The sequence below is a fragment of the Lissotriton vulgaris genome, chromosome 12, assembly GCF_964263255.1.
Source record: "Lissotriton vulgaris chromosome 12, aLisVul1.2, whole genome shotgun sequence".
Lineage (NCBI taxonomy): Eukaryota > Metazoa > Chordata > Amphibia > Caudata > Salamandridae > Lissotriton > Lissotriton vulgaris.
This window is the reverse complement of record NC_141700.1, coordinates 801025164-801048778: the sequence shown is the minus strand read 5'-3', so window position 1 is coordinate 801048778 and position 23615 is coordinate 801025164. Positions and strand designations below refer to the sequence as shown.

The 23615-nt window shown below is 54.3% G+C and overlaps 1 protein-coding gene and 1 pseudogene across 2 annotated transcripts in view; one reads left to right on the top strand and one right to left on the bottom strand.

Annotated features, from left to right (window-relative positions):
• LOC147678780 (uncharacterized) overlaps nt 1-23615 on the bottom strand; it is an 80989-nt pseudogene that overhangs the window by 16384 nt on the left and 40990 nt on the right.
• C12H17orf114 (chromosome 12 C17orf114 homolog) overlaps nt 21308-23615 on the top strand; it is a 102774-nt gene continuing 100466 nt past the window's right edge. For both annotated transcript variants that reach the window (XM_086946229.1, XM_086946228.1), the window contains exon 1: nt 21308-22973. The gene's annotated coding sequence lies outside the window, so the exon portion shown is untranslated. The remainder of the gene's footprint in view (nt 22974-23615) is intronic.

The following is a 23615-nucleotide window of genomic DNA, read 5'->3' as shown; positions in this document are numbered from 1 at the left end:
TTTTGCTTCACTGGTTTCTGACTTAATGTGGCTGTGGGCCTGCTAATCAGACCCACAGCCTGCTGTTCTCTCTCTAAATTACTGCCAATGCACTCTAGGTGCATTACGAATTGGAACTGGTTCACCTTATGAGCCCCTGTATTAGTGCACCCTAGGTGCCCAGGGCATAGGTGTATCCAAGGCCTACCAGGGGCTGCAGCATGTATTGTGCCACCCCTGGCCTGGCCTCCATATTTGACACAACTGGCTGATCACTCAGCTGGGGTAAGTCGGTGTAACCACCTCTTACTTAGGTACAGTATGTCTGTGCCTAACCCTAAACTGGACACATATGTTCCTATCAGCCACTCCTATGGAAGGCCTCATCAATCCTGGAGGCAGAGTGCTTGGAAATATGTGAGATGGTGCTCTGGCATGAGCTGAGCCTGTCTGCAGCTGTCGGGAACAACTCCCTAAGCTGTTCCGGGATATTGCCATACCATATACTCTTAAGTGCATTATAATCCTCGCGGTTAAATGCTATCTTTGGTTTGGCTTTATCAAAACATGTCGAGTAAGGTGTCATACGAATTGGAATACTATCCCCTCGCCAATTCTGGCGACGGGGATAGCATTCCACCCTTCTAGAGGGACACGACATGTGCGTAGCCTTAACCCCGGTTAAAGTTAAACAGAGCCTCAGCTTCACAAAATGGACGCTGCCACCACAGACACAAGTCTGGCCTCCTGCTGCTGACCGAAACTCGGCAGATGGTGGCCTGGACAAAGGGTTTCCTGCCTTGGGAGGTGCGAGCACCACCCCAGACAGGATTTTGTGTATTGGGTAGGACAGGGCTGAATAGAATCAGACATGCCCGGGGCACACAAGGTGTCCCCGTGCATAGGCCAGTCCAAACCGGTTCTGGGGCCTTCCAGCCCCAGTCCTGGCGCGGAGCTGGACAAAGGAAAGGGGGTGTAACCGCCCCCCTTCCTGGTTCCTCCCAGAGGAGGGACCTAGTAGGTGATCCACCCCCAGTTTGGGAATAAGAGGGGGAGCAGTGCCATTGCACAGCAGATCATCCCGAAATCAACTTTAAACAAGAAGAAGACTGGACTTCGACATTCTGCTGCACAGAAGACTGAAGAGAATCTCCCTTGTGGCCTAGGAGTGGCCACCCTGTGAACACAGGTACCAACCAGCAACTCGACGTCTGCTTTGCCGCCGCCTCCCGCCGGAGACCGAGCCCAGAGCCCGACAAGAACCAGACTCCCAGACCTCTCAGAGCCCGATCCACAGTCCCTGCGAAGAAGGGACCCGTGGAGGCACCGAGTGACGTGGGACCGGACCTCTTGGAAGACACTCGAAAAGCTGACTGCGCAGCTTCTGAGGCATCCTCGACGTTGTGCTTTGGGGATTGAGAACCCTCACCACCGAGCAGCCCTTGCACCGAAGATCAGCCCTCCAGCATCTCCACGATCTGCGTGGGGCCCTTTTGCATTGTGCCACTCGACGCGCCATCCCGGCCACTAGCCACGCGGCCAGCGGCCATCTTGGCGACGAACCCGAAGATTTAAACAGCAGGTCTGGTTGCTCCAGCCCTACCCAAGCTCCTGTGAAAAGGAGCACCCGCTCTGACCTTGCTGGTCCGAGTGAACAGCATCTTTCAACTTCTGCGTGGCTTGCATTTGCCAAGGCCTGTTTGCTCCGATCAGGTCGCCGACACCGCCAACAGCGAGAAGCCTACGTGGGACAGCTTGTGACCGACTCCTGGACGTCCTCGACCCCGGGTATCCATGTGGCTGCAGAAAGAAGCTACCCAACAACGCCTGTTTGCACCCGACATCGCCTGGTTCCAATCTGGTTCCACGGTAGTCACTGGCTAGTGACTTTGAACACTGTCCCCTCTGCTTTCAGGTCTTCACATCTTCAGATCCACCCTTGGATCCACCGGAACTCTTCTCATCGAGCCGCCTGCAGCATCTTCAGCTCCAAGCACCATCGACCAGCGTGACGAAACCCGACACAACTTCGACCCTGTGCACCCGCTTCCTGTGGGTGAGGTAACTCAGCTCCGCCGGTGCTCCTGCACTGGTACACATCCCAAGGGCCTGTGTTTTAAGTTTCAGCTCCGTAGGTCACTCGGAAGGTTCCTAACTTTCTAACTTTGTGCTTTTTACGCACCATAGACTTTGCATTGAAAAGTGCGTGCACTTTGAACACTGCACCCGAGTCCCGTGGGCCTTTCCCGACTTAGTTAACTCCAGTCTCGAATAGCTCCAGCGATTCCCAAGGCCCTAGGCCTCTTCACTTTCCTCCTGGTATCTCTTATACCACTTTCTTAGTATATGGTTTAGGTGGCCCCTAGGGCTCATCCATATTGTGCAACTTTTGTGTATTTTAAACTGTCTTGTGATTTAACGCTTGTGCTTCTGTGCTCATAAAGAGTCCAGGGGGATTTTATAGTTAATAAATCAATATATATTTTCAATATATATCTGTGTGGTGTCCCTTTCATTTGGTATTCAAGGGGGTTGTGTATGGTATAACAGCTGGCTTCACATGCCTTTCAGAGTTTAGCCTAAGACTGCTTTGTCCACGTTACCACTAGGATAACTGGTCTACAAGGTTGAATTACAACCATCATCATAAGGGTTGCTTGGCATGGTACAAAGTGATCACTAGAATTAGTGAACATTATATACCAGGCCAACTTCTCACATTGGTGAGCAGCGGATTGGGATCTGAGCTTGCTGTTGTTTTACCATTACAATCTTTGAGATTATCATTTGAAAGATCATACAGGTACCTGCTAGGTACATATAAAACGAGACTAGTATACGTAAGTTCTACTGAACTTAGTTGTTGTAGAGCAAAGGGAGTAGCACACCCTAGCTACAACTACTAGATAGGTTTAGTAGGTAAACACCAGTGTAGGTAGATTGCAACACATCCACCCACACTAGAGCAATGTCTGGAACAGAGGGGTCCAGTGGACTTACTCCTGTTGAGAGTGACCCTCCAAGGGCACCATCCCAGTTTGCTATTTTTCCCTTTAAGGAATTAAGACAGCTTTGTGTCTTAAGGGGTCTGAAGACAGGGCCTTCCCCTACTACAGATCACCTAAGAGAGCTCTTGGATCAGTCTGAGGCTCTAAAGACCTCTAAAACAAACCCCACAGGGGATGCTGAAGGAGGCCATCCTTCAGAGGATGACACTGTAGACACCCCTGCCCCTATCATCCTAGTAGATGAGGAAGCCTCCACCACTGGAGCTCCTCAAGTAGATGTAGAGGAAGAGGAAGAAGAAGAGGAGGAGGAGGTGGAAAGCAGTGAGTCAGATGATGACAGAGATAGTCAGGTGCTGGTCAGTAGACTGAACCAGGCTAACTTAAGTCAACTTGGGAATGAATCAGGTAACAACCCATTCAGACCCCCAGGTGGACTTAACCAGGGCCATAGGAGGAGGAGGCATCACTCAGGTGAATCCAATACCTCCCATGTCTCTAGAGGCTCTCATGGTCACTCCAGAAAGGAGATGACTAGCCCTCAGAGAAGGGAACATGAGGCCAAGATGAGAGAGGCTGAGCTTAGGATCCAGAGGCAAGAGTTAGAGGTTGCCCTGGCTAAGGAGAAACTTGCTAGAGCAAGACAGCCTAGAGAGAGTGGGGTAATAGAACCCACTGGTGGCAGCAATATCCACAAGGATAAAGACAGGTCTTTTGATAATAGAAACCTGAGTAAGATTGTGCCCCCCTACAAAGCTGGGGATGATATCCATAAATGGATTACTGCAATGGAGAGAGCCTGCAGAGTACAGCAGATCCCTCAGGAGCAGTGGGCAGCAATCTTGTGGCTCTCCTTTGAAGGTAGAGGCCGAGACAGACTCCTCACAGTTAGTGATGGGGATTCTAGAAACTACCTGGTCCTGAAGAGTGCTCTGATTGATGGGTTAGGCTTAACCACTGAACAGTACAGGTTAATGTTCAGAGATACCCAGAAGACACAGACTCAGGACTGGTCTGAATTTGTTGAGTGTGCCACTAAGGCTCTGGAGGGATGGTTGCTGGGAAGCAAGGTTACAGACTATGAAGGATTGTACAATTTGCTGATGAGAGAACACATTTTAAATAATTGTCAGAACCAGCAGTTGCATCAACATTTGGTTGACTCAGATTTGACCTCTCCCCAAGAATTGGGAAAGAGGGCAGATAAATGGGTAAGAACCAGAGTTAAGCAAAAGAACCAGAACCAGAACCAGGGTGGTGACCAGAAGAAAACAGACCAGAAGGGTGGGGAGCAGAAAGCTAAAGACCAGAAGTCTTCAACAGGGCCCCAAACTGAGACAGAGGGTGGGTCCCAAACTTCCAAGAAGAAGAAGAAAGAAGGTCAGAAGAAACCCTGGTGTAAAACTTGTAAGAACACCTCTCACTGGACAAGTGAGTGTAAAAAGGGTGGAGCCCCCAGCACTGCAGCCCCTAAGGCACCTGCACCCACTAGTACAGTTAGCAGTGTTGGTCCTCAAGCCAAGGGATTAGTGGGAATCACTTTGGGAACTGAAGGAGATTCTGACCTAGTCAGAACCCTTACACAGGCTGTTCTGGTTTGTGAAGGGGACATAGATTTGACCCCTGACATAAGTCCCAGTAACCTGGGCAAATACAGACAGACACCTTTGATCAACAATAAAGTGGCTCAAGCTTACAGGGACACATGTGCCAGTGTCACTATGGTGACACCTAACTTTGTGGACCCTGGACAATACATGCCAGGCGATGATTACCTGGTGACCAATGCCAGCAATGTCACTACTACACATAGTGTGGCACTTATTAACTTTTCCTGGGGAGGGGTAACTGGCCTAAAGAAAGTTGTGGTTAGTGCTGATCTCCCAGTAGAATGTTTGTTGGGCAATGACCTGGAGAACTCTCTATGGTCAGAAGTTGAGTACAGGACTCATGCAGAGATGTTAGGGATATCATCACATGTCCTTGCTGTGACCAGGTCACAGGCCAAAAAGTGCCTCTCTGAACCTCAGGTCTTGGATCCTGGAACAATGGACCAAGTACCTCCCAAGAAGAAGAACAGGAGGGTTAAGGCTGCGCCTTCCCAACTGCCTACAAGTGAGGATCAGGCTTCACAGGAAACTGATCTTGAGACCCCTGAAGGAACTGTCCCTGAAGAACTTGAACCTGATCAGGTTGAGTTTCTGGGGACAGGGGGACCTTCTAGGGCAGACTTGGGGCAGGCTCAGTTAACCTGTCCTTCTCTTGAACCCCTCAGACAGCAGGCTGCTGCTGAGGCTGCTGGGAATGCTCAAGGTGCCCATAAAGTATATTGGGACGATCGACTCCTTTATTCAGAGGCTAGAGACCCCAAGCCTGGTGCTACCAGGAGGTTGGTTATACCTCTGCAATTTAGGGGCTTCCTACTCACCTTGGCCCATGATATTCCTTTAGCAGGACACCTAGGCCAGAACAAGACTTGGGACAGGCTTGTCCCTCACTTTCACTGGCCTCACATGTCTGAAGACACCAAGGAGTTTTGTCGCTCCTGTGAAACCTGCCAAGCCAGTGGTAAAGCAGGTGGAACAACAAAGGCCCCCCTGATACCACTACCTGTGGTGGGGGTACCCTTTGAGAGAGTGGGGATTGATATTGTTGGCCCAATGGATCCCCCTACAGCATCTGGGCACAGATTCATACTGGTGGTAGTGGATCATGCCACCAGGTACCCAGAGGCAATTCCCCTTAGGACCACAACAGCTCCTGTTGTGGCCAGGGCCTTACTTGGAGTTTTCTCCAGAGTGGGGTTTCCTAAGGAGGTAATATCAGATAGAGGTACCAACTTCATGTCTGGATATTTGACAGCTATGTGGAAGGAATGTGGTGTAAACTACAAGTTCACCACTCCTTATCACCCACAATGCAATGGGCTTGTTGAGAGATTTAACAAGACCCTAAAGGGCATGATTAAAGGATTACCTGAAAAGCTCAGGCGTAGATGGGACATCCTTCTGCCCTGCCTTTTGTTCGCTTACAGAGAGGTCCCTCAAAAGGGGGTTGGCTTCAGCCCCTTTGAATTGTTGTTTGGGCACCCTGTAAGAGGACCCCTGTGTCTTGTGAAGGAAGGATGGGAGTTACCTCTCAAAAAGCCTAAACAGGACATAGTGGACTATGTACTTGGTCTCCGCTCCAGGATGGCAGAGTACATGGAAAAGGCATCCAAAAACCTTGAGGCTAGCCAAGAATTACAAAAAGCTTGGCATGACCAAAAGGCTGTCCTTGTTGAATTTCAGCCTGGACAGAAGGTATGGGTGTTGGAGCCAGTGGCCCCAGCAGCACTCCAAGACAAATGGTCTGGACCCCATACAATTCTGGAAAAGAAGGGAGAGGTTACCTACTTGGTGGACCTAGGAACTCCCAGGAGCCCCCACAGGGTGCTCCATGTGAACAGATTGAAGGAATATGTCAGCAGGGCAGACATGGGCTTGCTCATGGCTACAGATGAGGGACAGGAGGAAGAGAGTGACCCTCTCCCAGACCTGCTCACTCAGAACCCTGAGGATGGCTCAGTTGATGGTGTGGCCTTAGGTGGCAGCCTCACTGAACATCAGCAACATGACTGCAGACAAGTTCTACAGGCATACAGGCATATGTTCTTCTTGACACCCAGTCAGACTAACTGGTGTACACATGTGGTGGACACTGGTGACAGTCTTCCTGTAAAGAGCAAAATTTACAGGCAACCTGACCACGTCAGGGACTGTATAAAGACTGAGGTGCAAAAGATGCTGGATTTAGGTGTCATTGAGCCTTCAGAGAGCCCCTGGGCTAGCCCAGTGGTTCTGGTCCCCAAACCTCACACCAAAGATGGCAAGAGAGAGATGAGGTTCTGTGTGGATTACAGAGGACTCAATGCTGTCACCAGGACAGATGCACACCCTATTCCAAGGGCAGATGAGCTCATTGACAAGTTGGCTTCTGCCAAATATTTGGGCACATTTGACTTGACAGCTGGCTACTGGCAAATCAGGTTAGCTGAGGAGTCTAAAGCCAAGACAGCATTTTCTACCCCTAGTGGGCATTATCAGTTTGTGGTGATGCCCTTTGGTTTGAAAAATGCACCTGCCACCTTCCAAAGGTTGGTGAACCAAGTCCTCACTGGGTTGGATGACTTTTGTGCAGCTTATCTGGACGATATTGCTGTCTTTAGCTCCACCTGGGAGGATCACCTGATCCACCTGAAGGAAGTGCTTGAGGCTCTGCAGAAGGCAGGCCTCACTATCAAGGCAACAAAGTGCCAGATAGGGCAGAGCAAGGTTGTATACCTGGGCCACCTTGTAGGTGGAGGCCAAGTTCAACCACTGGAGAGTAAGATCCAGACCATCAAGGACTGGTCCCCTCCAACTACCCAGACTCAGGTCAGAGCTTTCTTGGGCCTGACTGGGTACTACAGGAAGTTTGTTAAGAACTATGGGTCCATTGTGACTCCTCTTAATGATCTGACATCCAAGAAGATGCCCAAAAAGGTTCAGTGGACAGAAATCTGTCAAAAGGCATTTGAAGACCTGAAGAAGGCCATGTGCTCTGCACCTATCCTGAAGAGTCCTGACTACTCAAGAGAGTTCATTGTCCAAACAGATGCTTCTGAGTTGGGAGTGGGAGCAGTGCTTTCACAGCTTAATGTAGATGGCCAGGACCAGCCCATTGCTTTCATTAGCAGAAGGCTGACCCCCAGAGAGAAACGTTGGTCAGCTATAGAGAGGGAGGCCTTTGCTGTGGTGTGGGCCCTGAAGAAGTTGAGACCATACTTATTTGGCACTCACTTCAAGATTCAGACCGACCATAAGCCCCTCCTATGGCTTAATCAGATGAAGGGTGAAAACCCCAAACTACTCAGGTGGTCCATTTCCCTACAGGGGATGGACTTTACAGTGGAGCACCGCCCAGGGACTGACCATGGCAACGCAGATGGTCTCTCCAGGTACTTCCACTTAGAACATGAAGACACAACTGGTCAAGGTTAGTCTAATGTCCCTGCGTTTGGGGGGGGGTTATGTAGGAGAGTAGGGTCTGCTATCCTATGGTCACCCCAAATTTTTGCTTTTTGCTTCACTGGTTTCTGACTTAATGTGGCTGTGGGCCTGCTAATCAGACCCACAGCCTGCTGTTCTCTCTCTAAATTACTGCCAATGCACTTTAGGTGCATTACGAATTGGAACTGGTTCACCTTATGAGCCCCTGTATTAGTGCACCCTAGGTGCCCAGGGCATAGGTGTATCCAAGGCCTACCAGGGGCTGCAGCATGTATTGTGCCACCCCTGGCCTGGCCTCCATATTTGACACAACTGGCTGATCACTCAGCTGGGGTAAGTCGGTGTAACCACCTCTTACTTAGGTACAGTATGTCTGTGCCTAACCCTAAACTGGACACATATGTTCCTATCAGCCACTCCTATGGAAGGCCTCATCAATCCTGGAGGCAGAGTGCTTGGAAATATGTGAGATGGTGCTCTGGCATGAGCTGAGCCTGTCTGCAGCTGTCGGGAACAACTCCCTAAGCTGTTCCGGGATATTGCCATACCATATACTCTTAAGTGCATTATAATCCTCGCGGTTAAATGCTATCTTTGGTTTGGCTTTATCAAAACATGTCGAGTAAGGTGTCATACGAATTGCAATACTATCCCCTCGCCAATTCTGGCGACGGGGATAGCATTCCACCCTTCTAGAGGGACACGACATGTGCGTAGCCTTAACCCCGGTTAAAGTTAAACAGAGCCTCAGCTTCACAAAATGGACGCTGCCACCACAGACACAAGTCTGGCCTCCTGCTGCTGACCGAAACTCGGCAGATGGTGGCCTGGACAAAGGGTTTCCTGCCTTGGGAGGTGCGAGCACCACCCCAGACAGGATTTTGTGTATTGGGTAGGACAGGGCTGAATAGAATCAGACATGCCCGGGGCACACAAGGTGTCCCCGTGCATAGGCCAGTCCAAACCGGTTCTGGGGCCTTCCAGCCCCAGTCCTGGCGCGGAGCTGGACAAAGGAAAGGGGGTGTAACCACCCCCCTTCCTGGTTCCTCCCAGAGGAGGGACCTAGTAGGTGATCCACCCCCAGTTTGGGAATAAGAGGGGGAGCAGTGCCATTGCACAGCAGATCATCCCGAAATCAACTTTAAACAAGAAGAAGACTGGACTTCGACATTCTGCTGCACAGAAGACTGAAGAGAATCTCCCTTGTGGCCTAGGAGTGGCCACCCTGTGAACACAGGTACCAACCAGCAACTCGACGTCTGCTTTGCCGCCGCCTCCCGTCGGAGACCGAGCCCAGAGCCCGACAAGAACCAGACTCCCAGACCTCTCAGAGCCCGATCCACAGTCCCTGCGAAGAAGGGACCCGTGGAGGCACCGAGTGACGTGGGACCGGACCTCTTGGAAGACACTCGAAAAGCTGACTGCGCAGCTTCTGAGGCATCCTCGACGTTGTGCTTTGGGGATTGAGAACCCCCTCCACCGAGCAGCCCTTGCACCGAAGATCAGCCCTCCAGCATCTCCACGATCTGCGTGGGGCCCTTTTGCATTGTGCCACTCGACGCGCCATCCCGGCCACTAGCCACGCGGCCAGCGGCCATCTTGGCGACGAACCCGAAGATTTAAACAGCAGGTCTGGTTGCTCCAGACCTACCCAAGCTCCTGTGAAAAGGAGCACCCGCTCTGACCTTGCTGGTCCGAGTGAACAGCATCTTTCAACTTCTGCGTGGCTTGCATTTGCCAAGGCCTGTTTGCTCCGATCAGGTCGCCGACACCGCCAACAGCGAGAAGCCTACGTGGGACAGCTCGTGACCGACTCCTGGACGTCCTCGACCCCGGGTATCCACGTGGCTGCAGAAAGAAGCTACCCGACAACGCCTGTTTGCACCCGACATCGCCTGGTTCCAATCTGGTTCCACGGTAGTCACTGGCTAGTGACTTTGAACACTGTCCCCTCTGCTTTCAGGTCTTCACATCTTCAGATCCACCCTTGGATCCACCGGAACTCTTCTCATCGAGCCGCCTGCAGCATCTTCAGCTCCAAGCACCATCGACCAGCGTGACGAAACCCGACACAACTTCGACCCTGTGCACCCGCTTCCTGTGGGTGAGGTAACTCAGCTCCGCCGGTGCTCCTGCACTGGTACACATCCCAAGGGCCTGTGTTTTAAGTTTCAGCTCCGTAGGTCACTCGGAAGGTTCCTAACTTTCTAACTTTGTGCTTTTTACGCACCATAGACTTTGCATTGAAAAGTGCGTGCACTTTGAACACTGCACCCGAGTCCCGTGGGCCTTTCCCGACTTAGTTAACTCCAGTCTCGAATAGCTCCAGCGATTCCCAAGGCCCTAGGCCTCTTCACTTTCCTCCTGGTATCTCTTATACCACTTTCTTAGTATATGGTTTAGGTGGCCCCTAGGGCTCATCCATATTGTGCAACTTTTGTGTATTTTAAACTGTCTTGTGATTTAACGCTTGTGCTTCTGTGCTCATAAAGAGTCCAGGGGGATTTTATAGTTAATAAATCAATATATATTTTCAATATATATCTGTGTGGTGTCCCTTTCATTTGGTATTCAAGGGGGTTGTGTATGGTATAACAGCTGGCTTCACATGCCTTTCAGAGTTTAGCCTAAGACTGCTTTGTCCACGTTACCACTAGGATAACTGGTCTACAAGGTTGAATTACAACCATCATCATAAGGGTTGCTTGGCATGGTACAAAGTGATCACTAGAATTAGTGAACATTATATACCAGGCCAACTTCTCACAGGAACCTAAAGAAAATCTGCAAAATCCATGAGCGCAAATGGAGGAAAAAATGGGACCCCACCATTAAGGAAGAATACAAATCAGCGATGAGGACTTATAAAGCTGCGCGAAAAGCAGCTCAAGCCTCCTTCTTTGATAAAAAAATCAAAGCTGCCTCTAATTCTTCTCGAGAGACTTATAAAATAGTTAAAGAGCTCCTCACTATACCCAACCCCCCCTCAAACCAACAACCCACAGTTGCCAGATGCAATCAAGTAGCTTGTTTTTTTCAAAATAAAATCATCAATATTTTACAGTCACTTCCACCTTTAAACGATGATAATCCCCTGACCGCCCCATCAGCCTCCGTCATTGGTCCTACTTTAGACAGTTTCAACCAACTTTCTAATGACGAGTTTTTAAAAGTCCTTTCAGACTTGAAAAGTGGCTCCCCTAATGATCCAGCACCTATCCACATCCTCAAACAAGTTGGACCCACCATCTCGCATTTGGCCACCAACCTCATTAATGCCTCGCTTAACCACGGAGTGGTCCCTCCCAATTGGAAACATGCCATTGTCAAAGCTCTTCAGAAAAAACCTGGTATGGACCCTGCGGATTTGACCAATCTCCGCCCAATTTCACTCCTTCCTGGACTAAGTAAGATTGCAGAGAAGGTGGTCAACCGGCAATTGTCTGCCTTCCTTGAAACCAACAATCTCCTTCGTCCCACACAGACAGGCTTCCGCCCAGGTCAAGGGACGGAGACAGCCCTTTTGAAAGTGGTTGAGGAGGCGAGATGCATCTTGGATTCGGGAGGATCAGTGTTACTGATCCTCCTGGATCTAAGCGCTGCATTCGACACGGTGGACCACAAAACTCTCATTAAGCGCCTCTTCAGTTTGGGAGTAAGGGGCACAGCCCTTGGCTGGCTCTCTTCGTTTCTAAAAGACAGAACATTTCAGGTCTGCGAAGGGAATGTGCGATCCGACATTCTCCCTCTCCAGTGTGGGGTCCCCCAGGGCTCATCATTGAGCCCTACACTTTTTAACACATACATGGCCCCCCTGGAAGATGTGGTCTCCCCTTTTGGGATAAAAGCCGTCACATATGCTGACGACACCCAAATGATCGTATCATTCTCACTGGAAGAGGACAAGGTCAAAAATCTTCATGACTGTTTAGAGGGAATTCATGCCTGGATGTCCACCTCAAGGCTCAAGCTCAATGGCTCGAAAACTGAGCTCATGCTGCTGGGAAATAAAATACCTTCTCTTCCCTCTGCCATGTGGCCAGCATGCTTAGGCCCCCTCCCTCAACCCAAGACTGAATTAAAAAGTTTGGGTTTTTGGCTTTGTTAGACGGACCGGGAGGGTCGGCCGAGGATAAGGGGAGAGGTCTCCGGGGAGAGCCGTCTCCAGCGATCGCACAGACAAGTAACTTCCCCCCCACAGACGGACACCACACAAGGTTGAAGTTCAACGAGACTTTATAGGCAATTCTTTAAGTTTACGATGGACTGGTACAAGGAGGTCTGGACTCAGGGGTCCCCTCGATTCTAGTCTCTGGTTTGGGAAAAGGGTAGCGGGACAGTCTTGTTACCACAAAGATGAAAATAGCTCTCAATCCTCGAGCTCGGCGTTCTAGATGATCGGGCCGCGGCGGAGCCAGCAGGTCCCGAGATGGACGAAGGAAACGACGGTCCGCGGCGGAGCCTGCAGGTCCCGATGAAGATGATGGTTACAAACGGTCCGCGGCCACGCCAGCAGGTCCCGACGACGATGAAGGATATGAAGGTTACGAAGGTTGCGGCAGCACCAGCAGGCCAGACGATGGTGCACAAGACAGAGCTACGGCAGCGCCGGTAGTCCGTCAAGGATGAGTTCTTCTTTGCGTCTCTCGACTCCAAGATACAACTGCCTTCCTGCTCTGGAGCTGCCCCAGTTATAGGGCTGGTGTGCTTTGATGTCCGGACCCTCGCACTTGGAGGTCGGGAGGTCCGGGATGAGGGAGTCCAGACACCCAGCAGGGGGGTGGAGCCGGCGCCCGGGGAGGCGATGGGCGAGCGGCACTTGGCGGGGGAGAGCCATCGACACCTCTTTCTCCCATTGACTTGCCAAGTAGCCCGCTCACCTCCTGGGTGGATGGTGGTGCCGGGATGTCTGAGGTCGGGCCAGGCCCAGGGTTGAGGTCGATCGGGGGCCAGGCGGCCTCGTGGTGGATGGTCCAAGATGGCGCCCCAGGATGGGCGCGAGGGCCGGCAGTGGATTGGACCCACGAGGTTGACATGCTCGAGGGCAGGGGTCTCTGAGGGGGCAGAGGACGTGCAATGGTGGTGTGTGGTACTTGTGGGCCTGGACTCGGGCCTGGTTGGGCCGGGGGAGAGCGGCCCTTCATGTGGCCTGTCCAACATGCGTCCCCCCCAGCTGAAGGCGGGGAGAGTTACCCATCTTCTTGGGGGCTCTCCTCGTCGAGGCGGAAGAATCGGGACAGGCCATCCGCGTTGGCGTGATCTGGCCCAGGCCGGTGTTCAACTGTGAAGTCCATACCCTGCAGGGAGATGGACCAGCGTAGTAACTTCGGGTTTTCCCCCCGCATCTGCATCAGCCACTGCAGGGGTCGGTGGTCGGTCTGCACCCGGAAGTGGGTACCAAAAAGGTAGGGCCGGAGTTTCTTGAGGGCCCAGACTACAGCGAAGGCCTCCCTCTCTATGGTGCTCCAGCGTTGTTCCCGTGGTAGGAGTCGCCGGCTGATGAAGGCCACTGGCTGATCAAGGCCTTCGGTGTTCAATTGCGACAGGACCGCCCCAATGCCGTGGTCGGAGGCATCCGTCTGGACGACGAACTCCCGGCTGTAGTCGGGGGCCTGGAGCACAGGGGCGGAACACATGGCGGCTTTCAATTGTTCAAATGCAGCTTGACACTCGGGGGTCCAGTTGACTTTCTTGGGCTGATTCTTTGACGTGAGTTCTGTGAGGGGCCCCACCATCGTACCATAGTCTTTCACGAACCTTCGGTAATAGCCCGTGAGGCCCAGGAAGGCTCGTACTTCGGTCTGGGTGATGGGGGGCTGCCAGGATTGGATGGCGGCAATTTTTAGCTGCAGAGGGGCCACCAGGCTGCTTCCCACCTGGTGCCCGAGGTATGTTACAGACCCTTGCCCAATTTGACACTTGCTGGCCTTGATCGTGAGGCCAGCTCGCTGAAGGGCTTGCAGCACTGTTCGGAGGTGGTGGAGGTGTTCGGACCAATGGTGGCTGTATACAGCGATGTCGTCTAGGTAGGCGGCGCTGAATTCTTCGAGCCCCGCCAGGACCTGATTGACGAGCCGTTGGAACGTTGCTGGGGCATTCTTCATGCCGAAGGGCATGACTGTGAAATGGTAATGGCCATCGGGGGTGGAAAAGGCAGAGCGTTCTTGCGCCCGGGGTGTGAGGCCGATTTGCCAGTAGCCCGCCGTCAGGTCGAAGATACTGAGGTAGCGGGCAGCTCCCATGCGGTCGATTAGTTCATCTGCCCGGGGGATGGGATGTGCGTCTGTTCTGGTGACCGCATTCAAGCCCCGGTAGTCAACGCAGAACCGGAGTTCTGGTGTGGTGCCGGGGGCAGCTGCTTTGGGGACCAGTACTACAGGGCTGGCCCAGGGGCTGTCTGAGGGCTCGATGACCCCGAGCGCGAGCATCTTGGCTACTTCTTCCTGGATGCAGGCCCGTACCCGATCTGGCACGCGGTAGGCCCGGTGGCGGATAGGGGGGCTGTCCCCCGTGTCCACATCGTGCACACACCAGGAAGTGACACCTGGGGTGAGGGAGAACAGGCTGGCGAACTGTGACAGGAGGACTCGACACTCCTGGTGTTGCTCTCTGGTGAGGGCCCCCGAGAGTCGGACCCCATCCACGGAGCCGTCTTGCTCCCGAGTCCGTAGGAGGTCAGGGAGGGGCTCGGAGTCTTCTTCAGCCCCACTGTCTGTGGCCATCAGGAGGCTGAGTTCTGTACGCACAAAGTGGGGCTTCAGTCTGTTAGCGTGGAGGACCCGGAGGGGGTTCCGGGGCGATTCCATGTCGATGAGATAGGTGGCAGGGCCCTTGCGCTCGATTACTTTGAAGGGCCCCGTCCATTTGTCTTGCAGGGCGCATGGCTCGGTGGGGGACATCACCCATACCTGTTGGCCAGGTTCAAATTCAATGGAAGAGGCATTCCGGTCATACCACTTTTTCATGTCCTCTTGGCTGGCCTCTAGGTTAGCTTTCGCCAGCTCCCTGAACCGCCGGGTCTGGTTGCGGAGGGTTAGGAGGTACCGGAAGGCATCTGGAGGGTTCTTTAGCGGGGGCATCTCCCAGCCTTCCTTGACTAGGCTGAGTGGTCCCCGCACTGGGTGTCCATATAGCAGTTCAAACGGGCTGAAGCCCAGGGATTTCTGAGGGACCTCCCGATAGGCGAAGAGGAGGCACGGTAGCAGCACATCCCACTGGCGACGGAGGGGCTCTTCCAACCCCCCGATCATCCCTTTTAGCGTGCGGTTGAACCGCTCAACGAGTCCGTTCCCTTGAGGGTGATAGGGGGTCGTGAATCGGTAGGTAACCCCGCACTGTTGCCAGAGGGATTTCATATATTTAGAAATAAAGTTCGTGCCTCTGTCGCTGACGACTTCTCGGGGGAAGCCCACCCGGGAGAAGATCCCCATTAGAGCCCGGCCGACTACCGGGGCTGTCACGGTCCGCAGGGGAACAGCCTCAGGGTAGCGGGTGGCGTGGTCCACTAGCACCAAGATGAATCGATGGCCTTGTTTGGTACGCGGGTCCAGGGGTCCCACGATGTCTATCCCGACCCTCTCGAACGGGGTGGTGACCACGGGAAAAGGTTGCAGGGGGGCCTTTAGTTTGCGGCCGCTCTTTCCACTGGCTTGGCATGTGGGGCAAGATCGGCAGTGCTGGTGTACATCGTTTCTCATTTTGGGCCAGAAGAAGTGGGTCACTAGGCGACTGTAGGTTTTATCTTGTCCCAGGTGTCCTGCTAGGGGGACATCGTGGGCCAGGTTTAGCAGGAAGTCTCTAAAACGGAGCGGCACCACTAGTACTCGGCTGGCCCCCAGCTCTGCGATTCTTTGCTCACTGTACAGCAGATCATTGTCCCAGTAGACCCAGTGAGTTCCGGAGGTATCCCCTGCGCTTTGGGCGAGCGCTTGCTGGCGGAGTCCCTCGAGGGAGGGACAGGTCTTCTGTTCCTGGCGAAATTGCTCTTGCGTGGGCCCCCCCTCTTGAGGCCACTGGTCGAGGTTAGCGAGGTCGGAAGGTTGAGCTGGTTCGGGGGGGACGTCATGGTCGGTGGTTTCTGCTGGGGCGACCGGAGGCGGTGGTGCCGGCCATTCGGGTTCTTCTGGGCGGTGGTTGGCACGGGCGGCCATGGACCGGGTGGTGACACACGCCCAGTCTGGGACGCCTAACATCCCCAGGTGTTCTCTTCGTTCTACGGCTGCCCACGGAGAGCTTTCAAGGTCATTCCCCAGGAGGCAGTCTACGGGGGCATCGTCTCGGACTGTTACCTTCAACATGCCGGAGACCCCTCCCCATTCGAAAGGGACGCAGGCCATCCGACACAGACTTTCTGAGTTATCGGCTGAACGTACCGGGCAGAGAATGTTCGGTAGATATTGTTCTGGGGTCACCAGGTGACAGCGGACGGCTGTTACACTGGCCCCGGTGTCACGAAGGGCTTCGGCCCGGCGTCCATTGATGCTCACCCATTGGCTGTACTTCTGGGTGTTAGCGGGTAGGGGGACCCGCGGGACCATGTCTCTCCCCCCTAAGCAGGCTAGGGCCATGGCGGCTGGCTCCCATTCTTGATGCTCTTGTTCATATTCCTCTTGTTCCTCTGTGATCTGTTCCTCCCCTAGGGCAGCAGCAGCTACCTGGCGGGGCCTTGGGCTCTGGTACTGGGGGCAGTTTGGGTTGTTCGCATAGTGGCCGACTCGTTGGCATCGATGGCATGTAACATTGGCTCGATATCCCGGTCGCGCCGGGGTGCTGCCCCGGTTGGCCGGGGGGGTGGTGCTGGTAGCGGGGGCGACCGGGGCGTTGTCTCTTCCTCGTCCTTGGCCCCCTCCTCCCCCTCGGGGACGGTGCTGACCATTGTTGTTCCGGTTCTGTTCGTAGGACCCATTCCGGCCCACTCTGGTGATCTCCCACCGGTCAGCTTCGGCTGCGAGCTGCCGGGGATCCGTTAACTTGCTGTCGAGGAGGTGCTGGCGGAGTTCAATGAAGCAATTGTTCGACAGATGCTCCCATACCATAAGATTAAACAGTTGTTCGTAGGTTGTGACGTTGCTTCCTTTGATCCAGCCCTCGAAGGCTCGGCTAAAGTAGTTTACATAGTCCACCCAAGTTGTACCCGGGATGCGGGTGCAGTCTCGGAACCTCTGCCGGTACATTTCGGGTGTGAGGCCATAGCGGGTGAGGAGTGCAGCTTTCATATGGTCATAGGAGGTCATCTGGTGGTCCGGGAGCTGTAGCAGGGCATCGCGGCCCTCATTGAGGAATCTCCCCCATAGACCGGCTCCCCAATCGCTTCTATCGATCCGGTGTGCAGTCATAGCGATTTCATAGGCCTTAAACCATTGCTGGATGTCGTCCTCTCGGAAGTATTCTCGAACGACATCCTTGGGGATGTGTACCTTTTTCTCTGTTGCCCCTGGGGAGTGGGGTTGTTCGTGCACCCCTACTCCTTTATTCTGCTTGCGTAGGTTGATCTCAGCTAGGTTCCGCTCGTGTTCGTACGCTAGTTTCTTTTCCTCGAGCTCCCTTTGTCTCTGTTTCTCCTCTCTTTCTTCTCGGAGACGCAGGTGCTCTAAGTTGATTTTTTGTTCGGCCAACTTAAGCTCAATGTCCATTTTGAGTCGGGCCATTTCCAGCTCGTGTAGTCGGGTTTTTTCTCTTTCCTGGATCTCGTCTTGCGAGAGACCCGTTCTTTGCTCTTCAGGGGCCGGGGTGGTTTTTGCTGCGGTGCTCTGATCGGGGGTTCCGGCGGCCCCGGTTTCTGCCCAAGACTCTAGGGCATGCTTAAAATCGTCTTTGGTACTTAGTCCGGTGGTAGCGATACCTAGTTCGATGCAGAATTGTTTTAGTTCATGATGGCTGTACTCATCCAATTTCTCCATCTGGAACTTCTCGGTTGATCCGCTTTCTTTAGTTGTCATTGTGATTTCGTCGTGGGGTGAGCTACTCTCTGTACGTTTATGCGGTGATTCGGATCGCGCCGCTGGCCACCAATGTTAGACGGACCGGGAGGGTCGGCCGAGGATAAGGGGAGAGGTCTCCGGGGAGAGCCGTCTCCAGCGATCGCACAGACAAGTAACTTCCCCCCCACAGACGGACACCACACAAGGTTGAAGTTCAACGAGACTTTATAGGCAATTCTTTAAGTTTACGATGGACTGGTACAAGGAGGTCTGGACTCAGGGGTCCCCTCGATTCTAGTCTCTGGTTTGGGAAAAGGGTAGCGGGACAGTCTTGTTACCACAAAGATGAAAATAGCTCTCAATCCTCGAGCTCGGCGTTCTAGATGATCGGGCCGCGGCGGAGCCAGCAGGTCCCGAGATGGACGAAGGAAACGACGGTCCGCGGCGGAGCCTGCAGGTCCCGATGAAGATGATGGTTACAAACGGTCCGCGGCCACGCCAGCAGGTCCCGACGACGATGAAGGATATGAAGGTTACGAAGGTTGCGGCAGCACCAGCAGGCCAGACGATGGTGCACAAGACAGAGCTACGGCAGCGCCGGTAGTCCGTCAAGGATGAGTTCTTCTTTGCGTCTCTCGACTCCAAGATACAACTGCCTTCCTGCTCTGGAGCTGCCCCAGTTATAGGGCTGGTGTGCTTTGATGTCCGGACCCTCGCACTTGGAGGTCGGGAGGTCCGGGATGAGGGAGTCCAGACACCCAGCAGGGGGGTGGAGCCGGCGCCCGGGGAGGCGATGGGCGAGCGGCACTTGGCGGGGGAGAGCCATCGACACCTCTTTCTCCCATTGACTTGCCAAGTAGCCCGCTCACCTCCTGGGTGGATGGTGGTGCCGGGATGTCTGAGGTCGGGCCAGGCCCAGGGTTGAGGTCGATCGGGGGCCAGGCGGCCTCGTGGTGGATGGTCCAAGATGGCGCCCCAGGATGGGCGCGAGGGCCGGCAGTGGATTGGACCCACGAGGTTGACATGCTCGAGGGCAGGGGTCTCTGAGGGGGCAGAGGACGTGCAATGGTGGTGTGTGGTACTTGTGGGCCTGGACTCGGGCCTGGTTGGGCCGGGGGAGAGCGGCCCTTCATGTGGCCTGTCCAACAGGCTTGAACAGGACCTATCCCTGAAAACGCAAGCGAAAAAAACAGCTGGCACATGTGTGGGGTTACTGCGTTCCACCAGAAAGATCCTCCCATTACTTCCGGGACCTTCACAGAAATTGCTCGTTCAAGGTCTAGTCTTATCAAGACTGGACTATTGCAATGCTCTCTTTCTGGCTGCCCCAGAATCCACGATCAACATTCTTCAAAGAACACAGAATGCCGCTGCTAGGATTCTTACAGGGACCTCCCGTAGAGTCTCAGCCAAACCCGCCCTTAAGGCACTACATTGGCTGCCGATCCGCGAAAGGGTCAAATTTAAGGCCCTTTGTTCCACCCATAAAGCTTTGCAAAATCAAGGGCCCCCAATGCTAAAAGCTATGATCTTCCCATATAGACCCAACAGGCCCCTACGCTCAGCTCAAGGTCATCTGGCCACAGTCCACAAAACCAGAAAAGCCCGAACTGGAGGACGCCGTTTCTCGGTTACAGCGGCCACCTCCTGGAATGCTTTGCCATTTCATCTTCGTTCCGAGACCAATCTTATGAAATTTCGCAAGCTTCTAAAAACGCACCTCTTCCCGCAATAACCTCCTCCCTTTCTCCGACTTCACCCTCAGATGTTCTGCAATTCCCAGCGCTGGGACGCTCATGGGCAGCCATGCGCTATGTAAAACCTAAATTTCATTTCATTTCATTTCTGGTTCACCTCTCGCAGTGAGTCCTGGTTCACCTCTCGCAGTGAGTCCTGGTTCACCTCTCTCAGTGAGCCTTAAGTGCTTGACTCTGAGGCCCTAAGAGAGCAAAGATCACACAGTGAGTCCTGGTTCACCAGTCTCCGAGGCACAGTGCCCAGGGTGAGTGCGAGTACACAGCAGACACATCGTCCAGCGCTCACTGGGTGTCCATAGGGCAGGGGTTGGGGGGGTGGGGGGGGGGGGGGCTCGTGGTCACAACTAGAGAGCAGAGGTGAGGCCACGTGACAGGTCAGTCACTCACTTCCCGTGAACCCACGCGTCTAATCCACCACGGCCACGCGGCGCTGCTTTACCAGAGGTTGAAAGGAGGCGCTCGAGGAAGAAATGAGGAGCTCCTTCACTTGCAAATCTGGAGGAACCTGTTGCGCAGGGATCCTCCCATCCGCCTCACCCCCTGGGCTCCACCGGGGCCCTTTACCCGACATTAATATCCTTCCGCCGTCAGTGCAGGCTCGCAGGGGTCTGAGAGAGGGACTACTTCAGGACCACGGACCCCTCTGCGCCCCACACTAATGTGCGAGGAGGGGGCGAGCGCTGGTGCAGTAACCCCAGCCCTACTGGCCTGTGTGCCTTTGAAGCAAGACGTCAGAGTCTAGAAGGCAGAAGCAGGTTTGATGCCGCGAGGTGATGACGTCATGATTCCTAAAGCGCCTCCAGTCCAGTCACACGTGCAGCGCTGCTCCGGGAGCTGCTTCTTGGCGCTAAGAGGTCCTGCGAGGGCCACCATCGTGTGATCACAGGATGGGACCGGGCCCGAAGACGCGTCTGAGCACAGAAGTGTGAAAGGAACAGACACGTGTTTTATTCTTTTATTCCAAAAAGGGGCGGGGTTTCCACGCCCAGTCAGTGCACAGAGTTTACACAAACTGTTCTACTGGAAAGGGCGGGGCCACGGACGAGTCCATCCGAGACAGAAGTATGGATTTTTTCATTGAATAACATACAGCCAGGATATGAAGGATGTTATACCATATAGTGTATTATTTAAACACAGCCACAGTTTCCTCCAGCAGGGGGCGCCCTTTTCTCCAGCCGCTGTTTGAATCCCGGCGCATCCAGATAATGTCACAGGCCGGGCCTCGCAAAGTTTCATTAATCGCATCCATTGCCACGAAGGAGAAATGGGGAATTACAGACCCCAGCTTCCTAGTCGACCGCTCTAGACCTTAGGCCACATCCTCTCTCCAGGTACATGGACTCACACAAAAGCCAGCCTGAGATCTGAAGGGCTAGCTACGTCACTCTTTTAAGGCTGGTGGTCGGGCGGGGGTAGACTCAAGCGTTGTCCGTCTCTTTTCTGAAAGGCCGGTAGGGCTGGGCTGGAGTCCGTGCCATGTCAGTGACTCCTCAGAGAAAGGACTGCAGGGCTGGGGCGGAATCAGTGCGGAAAGCATCAGTTACACTCCCCCTGGTTTCTGGGCGCTCGGCAGTCGGGGCCTTTGTTTCTTTAGTGTGGGTTATTCATTACTTTTGTTTATGTTTGATTGTCCTCGTTCACTGAAGCGCCCATTTCAGCAGTTCCCTGCTGTTTGGTGATGGGTGGATGATTGTCAACGGCTCCGCATTTCACCCGGTCTGTCCCTTTAAGAGGAGGCGCGGCGCCTCCCTCCTCGGTTTGCCAATGGGATCTTTCTCGACTTCTGAAAGAGGCTGAGATAAGAGGCCTGAGGAGATTATCAGCCTTGAGTGGAGGGAGGGGGAGGGGTCAAGTGAGCGCCCCCCATCCCGAGGAACAGTCCGGACACACCCCCGGCAGCAGTCACACCACAGCGAGCTAGAGGGGTGACCTGCACTCACCCCGGAGCCCCCGACCTCGTCTCCGACTCAGTGACCGCCGCAGAGCTCGTCCCGCCTGCACCCAGGAAGAAGCGCCCGAGGGAGTCAGTGTTCACTACTCACTGAGTGTGCACTCACACCCGGAGCCTCACTCCATCGGTGGACCCAGGAAGAAGCACCCGAGGGTGTCCGTGCTCACGTGTGTGCACTCACAGCCTCACTCCATCGGTGGACCCAGGAAGAAGCGCCCGAGGGAGCCAGTGTTCACTACTCACTGAGTGTACACTCACTGTCGGAGCCTCACACCATCTGTGGAACTCGGAAGAAGCATCCGAGCGTGTCCGTGCTCACTACTCCCTGAGTGTGCACTCACACCCGGAGCCTCGTCCCGCCTGCCCACAGGAAGAAGCACCCGAGGGTGCTCACTGAGTGTGCACTCACAGCCTCACTCCATCGGTGGACCCAGGAAGAAGCACCCGAGGGAGTCAGTGTTCACTACTCACTGAGTGTGCACTCACACCCGGAGCCCCATCCCGTCTGTGGACCTTGAAGGAAGCACCGAGGGTGTCCGTGCTCACTACTCCCTGAGTGTGCACTCACACCCCGAGCCTCGTCCCGCCTGCACCCAGAAAGAAGCACCCGAGGTTGTCCGTGCTCACGTGTGTGCACTCACAGCCTCACTCCATCGGTGGACCCAGGAAGAAGCACAACGAGCGTGTCCGTGCTCACTGAGTGTGCACTCACACCCCGAGCCTCGTCCCGCCTGCACCCAGGAAGAAGCACCCGAGGGTGCTCACTGAGTGTGCACTCACAGCCTCACTCCATCGGTGGACCCAGGAAGAAGCACCCGAGGGAGTCCGTGCTCACGTGTGTGCACTCACAGCCTCACTGCATCGGTGGACCCAGGAAGAAGCAAGCACCCGAGGGAGTCCGTGCTCACTGGAGTCTGCACAGTGCACTCACACCCGGAGCTCCATCCCGTCTGTGGACCTTGAAGGAAGCACCGAGGGTGTCCGTGCTCACGTGTGTGCACTCACTCCCGGATCCTGGGGCCCCCCCACCCGTGGAGCTTGGAAGGATATCAGGGTGCGTGTGTTCTTCCAAGGGTCTCGCATGCACGTGTGCTCCGTGTGAAAGGATCGCGGCAGACTTTGGGGTCCCCCAGGCGTCTCTGTGTCTTGTGGAAGGACCCTGAGGGTGAGGGGCTCCGGGGTCTGCTCACACTCACCCCTGCTGAAGTGTGGGGGCTCGGATCCCCCGGGTGTCTGGATCGTGGCAGGAGCCCTCAGACGGTTCCCAGCACCAGAGGCGCCCTGACGCGCTGCACGTCCGCCTTCTGGGAGCTTAAAGGCGGCGCTAGGTAAGTGAAACAACACATCGAGGCGCTACATTAGCACAGATCTCCCGCTCCGGCTGCAGTCACACTGCGCTGTTGCCATTTATCTGAATAACGTCATTTTAAACGCAGGATCACACCTGTTTAGTTTTGCTTTTACCGAGTGCCTCGGTGATGCAGGAGGGCTCGGGGGCTCTGCTGGGGCGTGCAGGATGTGTGTGGTGGGGGAGCTATGTTTGGGGATGGGAGGGAGGGGTCTGGAGTACGCGCATCCCGGGGTGTCCAGGGGAAGGGCAGTGAGTGCAACAACAAGGCAAGCCACAAACCGGGGCTAGGACAGTGCTGATCGGATTAAAAACAGAACCGGGAGACGAGAGCAGAGGGTGAACGAAAGTAAAGCTGGGGCCAGCATTGTGTGCGTGCCTTGCAGCGGCCGTGGGGACCGCACAGTGTGCGTGCCTTGCAGCGCCGTGGAGGATACACGGTATGTTTGTGTTGTGCTTTTTTCCAGATTTGATGTGACCGCATTTAACTTAAACCTCCTGAGCAGCATCAGCAGGCAGACCTGTTGAATGAAGACTCCAGCTTTTTTTTTGGGGGGAGGGGGGTCCACACCTTTTCGATCTGGTCCGGAGACGGTAAACAGCCGCTCCCATGTGACCCCCC